This window comes from Rhinatrema bivittatum, chromosome 2, assembly GCF_901001135.1.
Source record: "Rhinatrema bivittatum chromosome 2, aRhiBiv1.1, whole genome shotgun sequence".
NCBI lineage: Eukaryota > Metazoa > Chordata > Amphibia > Gymnophiona > Rhinatrematidae > Rhinatrema > Rhinatrema bivittatum.
Genome location: NC_042616.1, coordinates 731,520,925 through 731,538,329, shown reverse-complemented (window position 1 = coordinate 731,538,329; position 17,405 = coordinate 731,520,925). Strand labels below are relative to the sequence as shown.

The 17,405-nt window shown below is 43.6% G+C and overlaps 1 protein-coding gene and 1 long non-coding RNA gene across 3 annotated transcripts in view; one reads left to right on the top strand and one right to left on the bottom strand.

Moving 5' to 3' along the window:
* Nucleotides 1–899, top strand: part of LOC115085628 — a 47,857-nt gene extending 46,958 nt beyond the window's left edge. The window contains exon 3 of the long non-coding RNA XR_003854910.1: nucleotides 502–899. This is a non-coding gene — a long non-coding RNA (uncharacterized LOC115085628). The remainder of the gene's footprint in view (nucleotides 1–501) is intronic.
* OXR1 (oxidation resistance 1) overlaps nucleotides 1–17,405 on the bottom strand; it is a 1,217,970-nt gene that overhangs the window by 1,167,171 nt on the left and 33,394 nt on the right. The window lies entirely within an intron of this gene.

The following is a 17,405-nucleotide window of genomic DNA, read 5'->3' as shown; positions in this document are numbered from 1 at the left end:
TTCCCCCACCCTCCTGATCCCCCCAAAAACATTTTAAAATTACCTGGTGGTCCAGTGGTGGTCCCAGGAGCGATCTCCCGCTCTCGGGCCGTCGGCTGCCACTAATAAAAATGGCGCCGATGGCCCTTTGCCCTTACCATGTGGCAGGGTATCCGTGCCATTGGCCGGCCCCTGTCACATGGTAGGAGCACTGGATGGCCGGCGCCATTTCACATCTCTAGTTAATACTGTGTGAAAATACCCTTCATTTAACTAAATCACACCCAAACTCCTCCCTGATCCCCCTCCAAAAATTTCACATTTGCACCATGCATTATGAACCGTAGTGCATTTTGATGAATGACCAGCTTCATTTGTTACATACATTTAGGGTCCCATGTACATTTGTTGATTTTGTTAAGTCCTTTCTTTGTTTCCATTAGAATTAATCATTTGGGGAAATGCATACTATTTTGGACTCTAACACTTGTATTTTCTATCCAACTTTAATGAAACTTGCAGGCAGTCGCATGAACACCCCAAGACACCAAGAGAAGGGCAACGGACACCAAAAACAGTGGCAAGAAAACCCACCAAAACAGGAACAAAGGGAACCAACAACATTGGCACGAAGACCTCAAGACACCAAAATGAGAGACAAAGGGAATCAATAACAGTAGCATCAAGATCCCCAGGCACAGAATGCAAAGAGAAGCCACAAGAACAGTGGCATCAACACCCTAAGATACTGAGAGAGGATAAGGCATAAAGAAGAATGATATGAAGACTGCAGAGTGAGCCAAAAATCACAATGGCACAACAACACAACAAGATATTGAATCAAGAGGGAGGAATTATAGGAGTTGCTGGTCAGGCAGCAGTTGCAAGAGTGGCATCAGGACCCCAAGATATCTAGAGAAGAGCAGGTAAGAAGGATTTTCTTTTCGTTTTTAATTGTTATGTTTGTGGAGCTAAAATACCACAGTTCATCCAAGAAAGGCTGGGCAGTGGGAGCAGGCTAGCAGCAGCAACAAGCTGAAAGCAAACAATGGGGTAGATTTTTAATTCCCTGCGCGCGTAAATCCTACCGGATTTATGCGCGCAGGGCACTCGCGCGCCGGCGTACCTATTTTGTATAGGCCGCCGACGTGCACAAAGCCCCGGGACGTGCATAAGTCCCGGGGCTTTGCTTGGGGGCATGTCAGGGGCATGTCCGGGGGGGGGGGGGGGGGGGGGGGGGGGCGTGTCGGAGGTGACGTGGCGTTCGGGGCAGATCTGGGGGCGTGGCCGCGTGCGTGGTTCCGGCCCAGGGGCATTCCAGGGGGCGTGGCCGCAGCCTCTGGACCAGCCCCCCAGACCGGAACATGGCCGCCGGCAGCCTAATCATGCACGCGAATTACATGTGCGCGATTAGGTAGGGGGAGGTTTAGATAGGGCTGGGGGGTGGGTTAGGTAGGGGAAGGGAGTGAAAGGTGGGGGGGGAGGACAAAAAAAGAAGTTCCCTCCGAGGCTGCTCCAATTTCAGAGCGGCCTCGGAGACAACGGAGCCAGGCTGTGCGGCTTGGCGCGCGTAGGCCACCAATTTTGCGCAGCCTTGCGCGCGCCGACCCCGGATTTTAACAGATACGTGCGGCTACTCGCGTATCTATTAAAATCTGGCGTACTTTTGTTTGTGCCGGTTGCGCGAACAAAAGTATGCGCACGCGTACATTTTTAAAAGCAGCCTCAATGTGTGCAATGGTTGATTGTAGCTATGCATTAAGTCCTCCTGCCGCTAGCATGGAAATTTAGAGAAACTCAGGAGAGGGAGGTTTATCTTTACAGAAGACCACATTTTCCATCAACTCTGGAGCCAGCAGTGAATAATATGGATTGATGGTGTCCCCTGTTATTGAGAATATTTATTCATGAGGCACACTGGTTGGTGAGCAGGAAAGGAAATGTTGGACAAACTTGGTGAGGTCAGTCCAGACTGCAGCCTTGTAAAGGTTCAGTAGCTATAACTTTGATGGGCTGTCCAAGATAGCACATTTGACATTTGTGCCGGGGTCTTTACTGGGGAAGGATAGTGGTCTCTGTTGCCATCTGCTGAAGCTATAGCCTGTGAAGAGGAGCCCGTTCTGCAGTGTCCATAGGGAGTGATGGGAGGGGAAGTGGTAGCTAACAGGATGCTGCTCATGTTGTCAGTATTTCAATAGCAGCCTATGCTTTCTTCTGCTGCATCCCCACTGCCCTTCTGGTTTTGACACTCTTATTCCTGTACTCTAGCCACCAGCATCTCCTCCAGTAAATCAATACATTGAACTAAAGGACAATATTCCCTTTCACCTATGAGTCACAGAGATTCAGCATGTAAGGATCCAACTGCAGAGAGACTTGAGCTAATTTTGCAGTTGTAGCTGCAAGGAGACCACAGCACCAACACCTCATGCCAGTCTCTTTTCCTGCCAGAACCCAGTAACTTCTCCTCCAGGATATTGACCTCACCAGGGTGGTTGCTATTAAACTCAGATCCTCTCTTGGTGGGCTTCAGGTCTTGTACCATCTGTGCCAAGTGTAACCAATTGTGATGCCTTAGAGTGTGATCCCTATTGATCTCAACTTCTGTGAACAACTATTGCAACTAACCAGGGTGTTATATGATGTGTGTGCTGCTTTTCAATATTTTTTTGAAGTTGAAACTTTTTTTTGTAATATAATATTTATGAGTTTTTAATTATTGGATGTCATTCTATTTATCAACTGTTTTCAAATAGTCCTTTTATTAGTATGACTTTACTATTATTGATGTTTTACATTTCTTTATTTTATTGTTAGATATTCCATGAAGAATGGCAGTGTTTCTATTTTCCCATTGTTACGATGCATGCAGAGTCTAGTATTGTGGTTTCCCATTCAGTTATTAATTTTTACTTTATGGGCTCTTTATTCTGTATTTGGTGAAAGTTTGTCTTTGTTCTGTATGAAAACAGATCTGGGGCCCAGTATGTAAAATGAAGTAGAAAATGCACCAGGATATTTGCGATAGACATTTTTTGCCCCAGTTCATATTTAGCTTATTAACTGGATCCATTATCAGGACATAGCATGAAATGTCAATGACAGTCCCTCTGCAGCAGTCACCTTACAATTATGCTTTTGACGTTGGCTGTTACCAGAAAAGAAGTCTCTGAGATAGCTCCTCCAAGGACAGAAGGGATTTATCTCAGATATGGGTGTAATAGACTATATTTTTGTAGATTTTGCATTAATATGGCAGCAGTCCACCCCTTTGTGCCAGGAAATTTCATTCAAATTGCTTTCAAGAAAGGAGAATGTAATTATGCTCCTTCTGAAGGCTTTTTTTTTTTTTTTTTTTTTTTTGCATTGTGCATGGTTCAGAGCAGTGGTAATTTGGCATAGCATTCAGACAGCCGGCTCACTTGCAAGGATTTGATCCATCCCAGAAAACCATAATTAGCAAAGGGCTACATCTTCCCAAGCAGAACTGAGCAGTCTTTCCCATTTGTACCAGCAGCATTTTGTGACCACCGATGCAAATTGATATTTAGGCTCCACTATAAATTAATCTTATTTTAAATTTTCACTTATACTTTTATTACAGTATCAGCTCGATTTTTAAAACGTTGCTTGTGCAAAAATGCTCACATATGCGAGAGCAACGCGGATTTTAAAAAGCCGCAAAATATGTGCGCATTTACCCATGTGCGCATGAGGAATAAGGAGCCGAAAAAGGGGCGGGCAGGGGTACTTCGGGGCAGCGCCAAGACTTATGCGCATAAAACTAAATTTTAGAAATGAAATCCATGGCGCACATATGCTAGATATCCTCGCAACTTTACTGCTGCTCCTGAGGAGGAGCAAGTTTGTAGATCTTGAGTTGTACAGCTTAGAGAACAGGATGAAGGGTCTGGGTCAATGGATCATTGTCCAGGATGAAGAACAAGAGGGGTCTGAAAGACCTCACTATTAGCTAGACAAACTGGTGGACTAATTGCTTTAAAATTCGCTGACATCTGCATATAAAAACCAAAAAGGTCCTATGGAAGACACGTGCATGCTAGCTGTGCTCGAGTAACCTCTTAAAATTAGAAGCATACTTATGTGCAGTTGGTGTATTTTAAAACATAAGATGGTAACTTTGTCACAGCTGCGCAGATGCACATGTGCACACGTTTGCAGGCTCGTGCCAAAGGACACTGCCATATTGTAACATATACAGCGTTGCTCTCTGCTTATACAGCATATTGTTGCATATACAGCACTGCTCTCTGCTTCAATGGCAGGGGGAATTGCGGAAAAGAGGATTTGCATTCAGACAACAACCAACAAAGACTGAACTTCACAATCTGGATAAACAAATAAGCATGGGGGTAGCTTGCTTATTACGGCGGTTACTACCCTAAACCAATTAAGCCTGATACATCACTTGGAATGCATATACTGTATTGTTCTCTTCTTAAACGGCAAGGATAAATGTGGAAAAGAGGATTTACATTAAGACAACATCCAAAAAGGCATTGATCTGTGAAGTCTGAATAAACAAGCACTGGGGTAACTTGCTTGATGTGGCAGTTACTTCCCTTAACCATTAAGCCTTCTGCTCACCTTTGATGCAACTCCAACATTACTCTCTGCATCAATGGCAGGGGATGGCAGGAAATTTGAATCAAACAGTTACCAACAAGGGCCTGAACTTGGTGGTTGGGGAAACAGATAAGTTTGGGAAAATAAATGTGGGAGCTTGCTGGGTAGACTGGATGGGCCGATTGGTCTTTTTTTGCCGTCATTCCTATGTTTATTCATTTCTATGGTATAAAATAGGCTGTACATGTGTAGATGTGTGCACAACTTTCTATGGACGCGCGCATGTGCGTGCCAATGCCGCCTCTACTGCATAAAGGGTGAGATTTTAGTAGACACAGGCGCCAATGCATTTTGTTCCCAGTTCGCCCAGGTAAAGAATAGGACTTCCTAACCCCCACCCGCACAGTTAATTAGCCTCCCTTTTACCCTGTTAGCCCGACCCTTAAAACCCCACTGACTAGTCTAGTTTTTTTTGTTTTAGGACTTACAAATTATCCATAGCAGAAGTAAAGTTAGACGGCAAGGGACTCTGGCGCGCACGTGAGCATAAGTACTTACACGCACATTTCATGCTAAAGTTCCAAAATGCCTATGTCCCGCAAATTCCCCACCCATGCCCTGCCTCTTTTTTCCCTGCAAAAATTTTGTGTATGTACCGGAAGATACCGCACATGTGCTGGCGCCTTTTAAAATCTGTGTGGCACGCGCAAGCCCCACTTCTGCGCGTACTTCCCGTCTTTGGCATGCGTGGGTTTTTAAAATTCACCCCTAAGTACACAAGTGCATGTGCAATTAAAACTTACAGGGTATCCTCACTCACGCACGCACCGATATGTGCGTGAATGGGCGTATGCGCGCTCATTGTAAAATATGCCGGTAAGTAGTTAACATGAATACTATAAAAACATATTTATTTATATTGTAATGCAAAATGAAGGCAGAGTATAAAAATCTACAAACATCTCAGCCAAAAAATACTCAAATATGAATTGTTATTCTGCCTTTCCACTAAAATCTATAGCAGATGGGAAGCTTTGTTATATCCTAATGCTAAAGCACATCTTCAACATTCCTCTGCATGAAAAGTTAGAAGGCTGTGGACCTCCCTGATTCTCCTGGTGTTTGATATGTGCATTTTATCTGCATTTGAAAATTCTAAAATATGGGACTTTATTGTGGGAATTTAATAACTGGACTGATGATCTAAATATAAAGCCTGGGTTAGCATACAAACAGCGGCAGGCTTGAATGCATTAGGTCAGGAGTGTGATTTAGTTTTTGGATTACCTGGTTTCAAGTCTTCCTGAACTGTTGTTTTTGGTTGAATAATAAGAATAAAACGTATATGGGTTAACGTAATTAGTTGTGCAAAATCTGCTGCGGGGTTTTTGTGCGGGTAATTACACGGGGTTTTCTGCGCTAATCTTGCGCGGGTATGCAGTAATGCATTTGGCATAGAAAAAACGTGCACACATACCCAATAAAATAACCCGCAGCTTACGCATAATTGCATGCAAATGGCATGTAAGGGAGGTAATTGTCCATTCACAGGCAATGCAACCACGGGCGCCCGGTGAGGAAAAGGCTGCACGGACACACAACCACACTATTGCTAGCAATGGAGTAAAAGAGCCTGTAGAAGCTGAAACAATTTATTTTTTAAAAAGTTAGAAATACCCGTTATGAATCTGCAACATTTTTTCAGTTGCACCTATTTTAATGTGGATTTTTCCTGTGGCTTTCTGCATCAGGGCTTTAACGCGGGTATTGAGGCACATATCAGGTCTTGTGTGCATTATCTTGCGCGTATCTAATTTGCATGCTGTCCCCTTATTACATCCTGCAGAGGTGCCTGCTTTTACCCCGTGCACTAAAAAAGCCCATTAATATGCAGAAAATATGTGCCAGTTTGAGCGCAGGTTTTATTACTTCGGCCCTATAGTATTTAATCTGCCCAATTTAATTCCTGCTGCATTTACTTCCGCTTCCCTTCTTTATAACTAAAAATCTGAATATGTTTGTTACTGTTGATGTCTTCTCTACTCCGACTGGGAAGCCATTCCATGCATTCAGCATCTATTCAGTGAAGAAATATTATGTCATGTTGCTCCTGAGTCTATACCCTTGGAACCCGTTCTTGTGACCACTTTTTCTAGAGTACTCTTTCCCTTGGAAAAGGGTAGTTTGCTGTGCATTTATATCATTGAAGAATTTTAATCTTTATCATCTCAGGGTTAGATTTTAAAAGAAGCGCGCGGGCGTACATGCACAGGTGCAGGTGCGCGCATGTTATAAAATCAGGGGTCGGTGCACGCAAGGGGAGGCACAATTATGCACCCTGCACGCGCCGACGCCCGCGGCCTTCACCTGTTCCCTTCCCCCTAATCTATCCTTCCCACCCCTTCTCCTAACCTATCCCCCCATCCTAGCCCTATCCTAAACCCTCCAACTTTTGTTTTATATTCTGTGCCTGCCTCCGGGCAGGCGCAGGTTGCGCATGCTGGCAGCGTGCCGGCACGCGATACCCTGGCACAGTGGGAGCCCCACCCCGCCCCCGGACCGCCTCGCCCCCTCCCCACCCCTTTTTTGAAGCCCCGGGACTTAGATGCGTCCTGGGGCTTTACGTGCGTTGCCGGGACTTTATAAAATAGGCCCGGTACGCGTAACACCCCCCCCCCCCCCCCACTCCCCAGGCGCATAAATCCTCTGAATTTACGCATGTAGGGCTTTTAAAATCAGGCCCTCAGGTTCTAAAGTTTTATCTCATATAGACTTTGGTACAGATTCTGCTTCTTTTTGATAGCCTTTCTTTCACTCCATTTCTGGCTAAATTTGCAGTATAACTTGCTCTGGATATGCAGTGGGATACACATCCCACTGAGTATACTAAGCCTAAAGCTATCCGGTTACATGTAGCCGAAGAACTTAAAAATGAAGCCAGCTATGCTTGAATTTAAAGGGTTAGGTTTCTTTTTTTTTTCAAATTATCCAACCTTGTGGGTCTGGATAACTTGCTACTTAACTGGATATCTTGAAAGATGTATGAATGTAACAGTAAATGGCAGGCAAAACAATGTCGTGCAGGCCTGCAGTCTGAGTCCCTCCCTGTTCCCCAGTATGTCCTAAATGGCAGTCCCACCCCAAACTCAAATTCTAAGAAACATTTACAGGTGGCAGATGTACCCAAGCCCATGTCCTTCCCCATTGTTTTTTTTTTAAACACCCCCTCCCCCTTCCTACCCGCTACTCACCCGCCATATTGAGAACATATACCCCTATCCTCCCACCCCCTTGGACACCAAAACACCTGCTGGGAGCAAGGTACCACTCACTCGCTCTTGGCCCGACCATTTCTGTTTCGATAAATAAGCTTACCTGCAGGGCTGGTGCTAGCTTTCTTGCAGCCCTGTGCCAACAATTACTGCCCCCCCATCCCCTAATTGTTCACTCTATCTGTCCCAGGCCCACAAAAAATGAAGGCCCAGCTCCCTCCAGCGATACAAACTTTAAAAACTGACCCCCCCCCCCCCCACACACACACACACACACAAAGACACACACATACCAGAACCCATGGCAGGTGCAAGGCATTAGGTGCACTAGGCAAACCTTATAGCCTTGCACAATGCCCCTCCCCAGCTCAATCCACACACATCTATGCTAACATTTTACATGAAAAAATAACAAAGTACAGTATTCTGAGGTAAAAATATCACTTACATCGTATTTAGATACACTGCTATGATGCTAACCAGAAATCCCTGCAAAAAACACACTAGGAACCCAAATGGTATTAGACCTATTGTAACGTGTGTTGTGTGTGGGTTTAACTCTCCAAAATCCATAAAACACTAATACACTTCCTATCAGGAGAATACCTCACCTCAGTCAGTCACACATGCAGAACATAAACAGACCAAATACAGAAGAGAGCAACCATAAAGTAGAAATACAAATGTGCAGACAAAACCTGAACTGGAAACCACAAGAAGCCAGACTCTCTATGCAGTGCAAAAATGAACAAACAGCTCCATCACCATTCCTCAAACATCGAACAATAAAATCAATAAATAAAGAGGTCAAGATTCAAAAACCTAGGCACTACTTAGCCGGATAAAATCAGCACTTATCCAGCTAGAGGGTATTTTTGGTGGCTGCAACTAATTCAAATATCCCAGCTGTGCGGCATCATTTACCTGGATAATAAAGAATGTGTTTTGGGGCATGGCCAAAATCTCGCCAGATAAATCAGATATTCAGTTTCTCTGAGTCGCTTAACTCTGACGTGCATCCGGCTAAACCTAGGACAGTTATTTAGCTGTCTGTTGCAGCAGGTCTTTCAATATACATGAAGAACTTTATCCGGCTGGCATTTTAAGCATCTGTAGCAGAGTAGCTTTGGCTTGTAGACTTGCAAATGTACAACATGCTTGTTATTTTGTGGTGGTGGAGCCATAGGCAGCCAAGGAGATGGGCTTGGCAGCAGAGGCATCAACCAAGAAGAAGATATTGCCCCCAAAGAATGTACAGGTGCAGAATAAACTATTTTGACCTTTCAGAAGAGCAAGTATTCACTAGATATCATTTTATCAAGCAACTATTTTGGAAGATCTTGAGAGTACCCACACAGGGAAGTCATGCCTTGCCAGTACCACATAAAAGTCATCACTGCCTAGGCCTTTTTAGCCATTGGCAGTTTCCAGACCAGTGTAGGTGATGCTACAGACATAACTCAGTCAGCCACTTCTCATTGTATAAACCAATTTACTCATGCTCTGTGTCAAAGAATGAATGACTACATATCCTTTCCAAATGCAAGTCAGCAGAGAGAAGAAAATATGAGGGGCTCCTATGACACAGCGGATTTTCCATCATGATTGGTGTTATTGATTGTACACATGTGGCATTAAGGCCTCCAATGCAGCAGGGAAGAGCCTATAGGAGCAGGAAATGTTTTCACTCAATGAATATGTAGGTCATTTGTAACGCCAGGGGCATGATCATAGATGTCTTGGCCAAGTATCCAGGATCCTGCCATGATGCTTTAAATCTTGCACAGTCTGGACTGGCAGAGACCTTTGAGACAGGAGAAATAACAAGGGCTTAGCTCCTAGGTAAGTCAGAGCTCCCAAATAAAAAAAAAAATAAATTCAAATGTTAGTATATGGCTTAGTATGTACAAGTCTGGCATGTGGCACTGGGAATAATGCATAAAATCCAAGATATACAACTCTCTCCTTATCACAGTTCCCCAGGAGCTTCTTTTGGTTTGTGCACAACCAAGATATACTGTTAGCTTCTGTCACATCATCACCTCTGATCTGTTAAGCAACTTCCTCCTGTCTACACTAGTGCAACACATCATACGGACAGACATGCATGATACTGGGGGTCCTCTTTTCAGGCTCCGAACTTTACACTATGCTGGTCTCCATAAAATAGTAGATGCTGTGATCTACCAATCTTTTTCTCTACTGCACAGATGATAGAGGCTACACACAAAAAGCCTGGCTGTCGTTCCCCCCCCCCCCCCCCCCCTTAGAAATCCACAAACAACAGCACAAGAAAGGTACAATAGGTCTCACAAATGCACCAGATCTATTACTGAGCAAATGTTTGGCATTTTGAAGCATGTTTCATATGTCCGGATAAGAGGGGAAGAGACCTGCTATATAGCCTTGACAAGGTCTGTCACATCTTGGTGGCACGTTGTATTCTCCACAACATAGCTACTCAACTGCACAAGAGGAGACTGGAGAACAATCTGACACTGATGATGACTCAGAACCTGATGTACCAGACATACCAATTCCAGCAGCTCCTGCAGCCCAATCTCTAAGAAAAGCTTGATAGAGGAACACTTCTAGTAAACTTTTCTCCATGATGAGTGTGCAAGGTTCTGTAAAAGGTACATAGTCATAAATGTAGGCCTGATATTAATGTGAACCCCCGCCCCTCCTATTCCACATGTGGGTCAAAGTGTGTTAAAACAGCATATAATTAGCAAAAGCAAGGTATAAGTTTAGTCAAAAGTAAACCTTGATGATTTCCAGGCTCATTCACAAACCCAGTCATCACAGACAGGCTCCCATTCACACACATACTCATCTCAGGCAGGCTCCCATTCACACACCCACTCATCTCAGGCAGGCTCCCATTCACACACATATCCATCATAGGCAGGCTCCCATTCACACACATATATCACAGGCAGACTCCCATTCACATACCCACTCATCTCAGGCAGGCTACCATTCGTACACCCACTCAATCCAGGCAGGCTCCCATTCACATACCCACTCATCTCAGGCAGGCTCCCATTCATACACATATCCATCATAGGCAGGCTCCCATTCACACACATATATCACAGGCAGACTCCCATTCACATACCCACTCATCTCAGGCAGGCTCCCATTCGTACACCCACTCAATCCAGGCAGGCTCCCATTCACACACCCACTCATCCCAGGCAGGCTCCCATTCGTACACCCACTCAATCCAGGCAGGCTCCCATTCACATACCCACTCATCTCAGGCAGGCTCCCATTCATACACCCACTCAATCCAGGCAGGCTCCCATTCACATACCCACTCATCTCAGGCAGGCTCCCATTCACATACCCACTCATCTCAGGCAGGGTCCCATTCATACACCCACTCAGTCCAGGCAGGCTCCCATTCACATACCCACTCATCTCAGGCAGGCTCCCATTCACATACCCACTCATCTCAGGCAGGCTCCCATTCATACACCCACTCAGTCCAGGCAGGCTCCCATTCATACACACATCCATCACAGGCAGGCTCCCATTCACGTACCCTTTCATCCCAGGCAGCCTCCCATTCATGCACACATACCCATCACAGGCAGCCTCCCATTCACTCACATACCCATGCAACTCAGACAGTCAGGGTCCACAGGTCATTCCTTCTCCTTTGCTGCTGCTACCAGCCTATACTTAGGAGAAAACAGACGTTCTGTAGCTCTTCCTACATTCGCAAGATGAGAATACAGGAAGTGCTAGTATCGTGAGTGTTGAATACCGCAGGTCCAGCACTTGACAAGCTTCACCTTTTGCTCTAGGTGGCCTTCTGCTTTTTCTGCCACCTGAGAAATGGGGTCCATCAGTGGCCGCACAGACTTCTTGCTTCTTCCACCACCGGTGGGATTGGTGCTCCTGACGCCGCCCCTCCCCCCTCCCGGGTGTGCTGCCCTGTGCATTTGCATGGTTTGCACACCCAGTGATGCTGGGCCTGGCTACAGCAATTTATGTTTCCAGTGCTGCTGCTTTCAAAACAGCCTCTTTTTTTTATCCGGTCTAGATTTTTGCCAGATTAGTCGCTCAATATTTAAAAAAATTGTTCAATGAATATTCAAATGGCTTTGAATATTGACCTTTATGTTTGCTGTAGCCCCTTTTGGCCACACTGCTTGTCCTCATAGGATAAAAGTGGGAACAGAGCTCATGTCTCTCCAAATTGCTGAATAAACCTTTTCTTTTTCTGCCCTTTTAAAATTATGAACCATCATACTGCACTGGCATTTGCACACCCCAAATCACACCAGGTGGTCATTCCGATAACAACTGACAGAAGCAGTCAGTTGTTTAAAAATATAAGTACTCTGAGTCAAGGTAATTTCAAAGCAATGAAATAATCCTTATAGCAGCATGGCCGAAGTGAAATCATCTGTCTCTGATTCTCACTCTGATGCCAATCATATCCTCTTCCCTACTGTGAAAGACATTTCAATTTTTTTTTCTGTATTTTTTTCATTCAAAACCATCATTTACAAAAGTACACATGAATGAATATGTAGGAGTGAGGCACAAAAGAGCTGAGGGGATAAGAACAACATGTAGAATGAACAAAGAATGGCAGGGGAGCAAATCTTCCCATCCTCTCCCACTGTGCTTTCAAGCACAATTTAGACTTCCAGTTTTGTAAGCAGATGATAATAGAGAGAAGTGGTGATTGTTGTATTGTGTATAGAGATACAGAAAGAGACAGAGATAAACTCCAGGAAATTTGTGTTATAAGCATTTCATTCACAGGCAGATTTCTATGAGAACAGAAGATTTCCATTTCCAAATAAAAGTTAGCAGGGAAGCGCCAAGGTCCATGCAGATAAAGAAAAGGGGATGCAGCTAGAGCACAGACTTAGGTGAACTCCTGTCAGGGCTCAGTTGCCTTACATCCTCGATTTGCTAATCATTAACCGTCTGACCTTCAGGGAACCTACGGATCCTCCATGCTTAGGATGCTTTTTGTGACAGAGAACGTTTAAGCCAAATGAAACTAAAAACGTGGATGTGACTGCAGCAGAGAACAGAACATTGGTTGGGCTGAGTAGGAAGCCCACGTGCGGAGCAGGGGCAGTAGGACTCATGGGCAGGAAGTGGTAGCCAGTGTTATCTATGATTTCACAGCATGGGTCTGATTCTGTCAGCTGAAGACACAGAATTGTGGACAACAGTGGTGGAGGTGGTGGAGGAAGGTGGGGAAAAGGGGGCTGGAGTAGTAACTAAAGGGGAAAGTGCTTCATCTCTGCCTCAGTAAGAATCTTATTTATTTATTTAGTTAAACATTTTTATATACCGGCATTCGTTGTGGACATCATGTCGGTTTACAGTAAACAGGTTAAGTTTGGAAAATTACATTTTAACAGGGAAGTCAAAACTGGGAGAGGGGGTAATGATAGGCAGCTAAGAAAAGACAGGGTAAACAATAGAATCTTTGATCCTTAAACTCAACAAATCCATTTTCAATAAAAACAAAACAAGAAACTATACTTTAAAATGAAACAGATCCAGAAAACAACTAATAGAAAATGTTTTATACTTTTAGTTCCAATGAGACTTGAAGCTGCAGATTGCATATTAATGTGGCTCTTTATTTTTCTGAATTTCAAAAGAGCAAAAGAAAAGCAAGAAAATGGAAATTTGTCAAAGAACTAAGCAAGGGCTATGATATATCCAGGAAAAATCTGTTTGGAAAAGCAAATTAAGTTTTACTTTGCAGATGGCAAATGAAACAAAACAGCATCAGGGGGATAATTCCTATTTAAGCAATAATCTAGGGATGGGTGAACTGTCCACGAGCCAACTCAGGTTTTGGATACGACTAAAGTCTAACAGCATTTGAATATCCTCTTACCATAAAATTAGCTTTATACAGAAGTTGCAAGCAGACAGAAATAAATACCCAACATGTATTAATTGGGGTACATAGACTAGATGTTTCCTCATGTCCTTATCTGCTATTGTATTCTTTCTCTCTATGTTTCACAGTAAAAACTGTTTCCCAGAGAGATACAAATAAAGCCAGGGCTAGTTTCCTGCAATTTAGCAGGCATGACAACTGCTAAAGGAATTGCTCCTTGCTGCATAACAATAGCAAGCTGACCCACTGCCACCCGCCACTGCTGCCACGATGCCATAGGCAACAAAGGGAAGTGGCAAATGGAGGGAGGGAGTTGTTACTAGTGGTGTGCCTGTTCCTTTCAACATTTTTTGAGCAGCATGATGGAAGGATTGTCGGGAAAGGTTTGTCTTTTTGCCAATGATACCAAACTCTGTAGTAGGGTGGACAGCCAGGAAGGAGTGGAAAACATGGGGAAGGATCTAGTGAAGCACGAAGAAGGAGCTGGCAGCTAAGATTTAATACTAAGACACGTAGAGTATCGCAGTTAGGATGCAAAAACACAAGGGAACGGCACAGTACCGGAGGTGAAATTCTTCTAAGCACAAAGGAAGAGCAGGATCTGGGGGTAATTGTACCGCCACATTTATTTATTTAATAAGACTATGCGAATAAATGTACCGCCACATTTATTCGCATAGTCTTATTTACTCATCTTGCTACTCTATTACATTAATTGGCTGAAATGTAAATATTGCTCTGTTCTTTCTCTCCCCTCTTCCAGTTCCAAGTTAATTTTTCCCTGTTTTATTGTAACTTTCTCACATCCTTTTTCTGATTCCCTGTATTTAAAAGTTCAAGGTTCTTATTGAGAATATTGTTTATTACGCTACGTTATGCTTTCACACTTTGTTAATTGTAAACCGGGTTGATGTGATGCCTGTCATGAAACTCGGTATAACAAAAACATTAAATAAATAAATAAATAAATAAATAAATAAATAAATAAAATAATTGTATCTGATGGTCTTAAGGTGGCCAAACAGGCAGCTAAAGTGACAGTAAAAGCCAAAAAGATGCTTGGCCGCATAGGGAGAGGAATGGTCAGCAGAAAAGGGAGGTGATATTGCCCCTATCTAGGTCCCTGGTGAGATCTCATTTGGAAAATTGTGTATAATTCATGAGATTGCACCTTCAAAAGATATAAACAGGATGGAGTCAGTCCAGGGGGCACCAACTAAAATGGTCAGTGGTCTTTGTTCTAAAGCATATGGGGATAGACTTAAAAATCTAAACATCCTAGAGAAAAGGCAAAATAGGGGAGATATAAGAGAAATTCAAATATCGCAAAGGTTTCCATGCACAGGTGATGAGCCTTTTTCAACAAAAAGGAGGATCTAGAATGAGGGGTCATACAGACAAAATTGAAAAAGGGGAGACTCAGGAATAATCTTAGGAAATATTTCTTTATAGAGAGGGTGGTGGATGTGTGGAACAGCCACCCAGTAGAAGTGGTGGACTGGAAACAAAAACAGTATCTGATTTCAAGAAAGCATGAGATAAATACAGGAAGTGATGAGAATTATAATGCAAAACTAATTGATAGATGGGCATACTGTATGGGCCATACAATCTTTTTCTGCCTTCATGTTTCTATGTTTAGAATACTAAAGGGCACTGTGAAACCTATGATATTCTATAAGCATGAGGCCTATATCCTGCCACCCCCTAGTCCAGGGGTTCTCCATCCTATCCATGGGTGTTCCTAGATTTCTCAATTAAATTTGCATGTATCTACACACACTAGTGTGCACCAGGGTCCCTTTCTATGTAACTTTACTTCTGCTATGGATGGCATGTAACTAATAAAACAAAAAAAATGAGGCTAGTTAGCAAGGTTTTAAGGATTGGGGCTAAAAGGGTTAAAGGGATGCTTATTAACGAAGGCGGTCAGGAAATAATTCTTTAACTGGGTGAACTGGGAATGGACTGAAGAAACTGGTAATTGCTAGAGATGTGAATCGGAACCGGAATCTGATCGGTTCCGGTTCCGATTCAAATCTTAAAATTTTTATCGTCCGACCCGATTGGGTTTTTGTTTATCGGCTGCGCTCGATCCAATAAACAAAAAACCCACCCCGACCCTTAAAAACTGACCCCTTAGCTTCCCCCATCCTCCCGACACCCCCAAAAAAACATTTTAAAATTACCTGGTGGTCCAGTGGGGGCGCGGGGAGCGATCTCCCGCTCTCAGGCCATCGACTGCGCTAATAAAAATGGCACCGATGGCCCTTTGCCCTTACCATGTGACAGGGTATCTGTGCCATTGGCCGGCCCCTGTCACATGGAAGGAGCACTGGATGACCGGCGCCATTTTTATTAGTGGCATCAAAATGGTGCCGATGGCCCAAAAGTGGAAGATCGGTCCGGGGCTTCCACTGGACCACCAGGTATTCGTAAAAAGTTTTTGGGGGGTTCGGGAGGGTGGGGGAAGGTAAGGGTTTAGTTCTAAAGGGTCAGGGTGGGTTTAGGGGTTGTTTTGGTGTGCTGGTTTTCCCGCCCTCCCCCCAAATCCCCGATTTACGATTTTTCACGATAAATCGGGGGAATTTCTATTGTATCTCACACTCTAATGATTTTTGACGATTTAAAAAATATAGGACAATTTTTTAAATCGTCAAAAAAAGATTCACATCCTTAGTTATTGCATCAGTGCGCGTATCTACCAAAATCCCTCCACATAAGAACATAAGAACATAAGAAATTGCCATGCTGGATCAGACCAAGGACCCATCAAGCCCAGCATCCTGTTTCCAACAGAGGCCAAAACCAGGCCACAAGAACCTGGCAATTACCCAAACACTAAGAAGAACCCATGCTACTGATGCAATTAATAGCAGTGGCTATTCCCTAAGTATAATTAATAGCCATTAATGGACTTCCCCTCCAAGAACTTATCCAAACCTTTTTTGAACCCAGCTACACTAACTGCACTAACCACATCCTCTGGCAACAATTTCCAGAGCTTTATTGTGCATTCAGTGAAAAATAATTTTCACTGAAAAATAAATAATAAAAAATAATTTTCTCCGATCAGCTCTTGAGATCGAAAATATTCTCAAGAAAATGAAACCATCCTCTCATCCCTTAGACACAATTCCAAACAACCTCCTCATTGCTATAAGGAATACCATTTCAAAGCCAATTGCCGATATCATTAATTGCTCTTTTTCCCAAGGTCTAGTTCCTGACCAACTTAAACTAGCAATTCTTAAACCTCTTCTTAAAAAACCAAATCTTCCGGCCACAGATCCAGCTAACTTCCGCCCAATAGCCAATTTGCCAATGATCGCCAAAATTATGGAAAAGATAGTCAATAGACAACTATCAGAGTACCTGGAAGAAAACTACATTCTTGCACCTTCCCAGTACGGTTTTCGTAAATCGTTAAGCACTGAATCCCTACTTATCTCTCTCACCGACAATATTCTAACTAATATGGATAAAAAACAACCTCACCTCCTTATTCTTTAGATCTCTCCTGCGGCTTTTGACACTGTCAACCATTCATCTTTATTACAAGGTCTGATAGACATAGGCATTAAGGGAACAGTACTCAGCTGGTTCAAGTCCTTCCTGGTTAATAGACAATTCAAGGTAAAGATAAACAACAAAGAATCACACCCGGTCCCAGC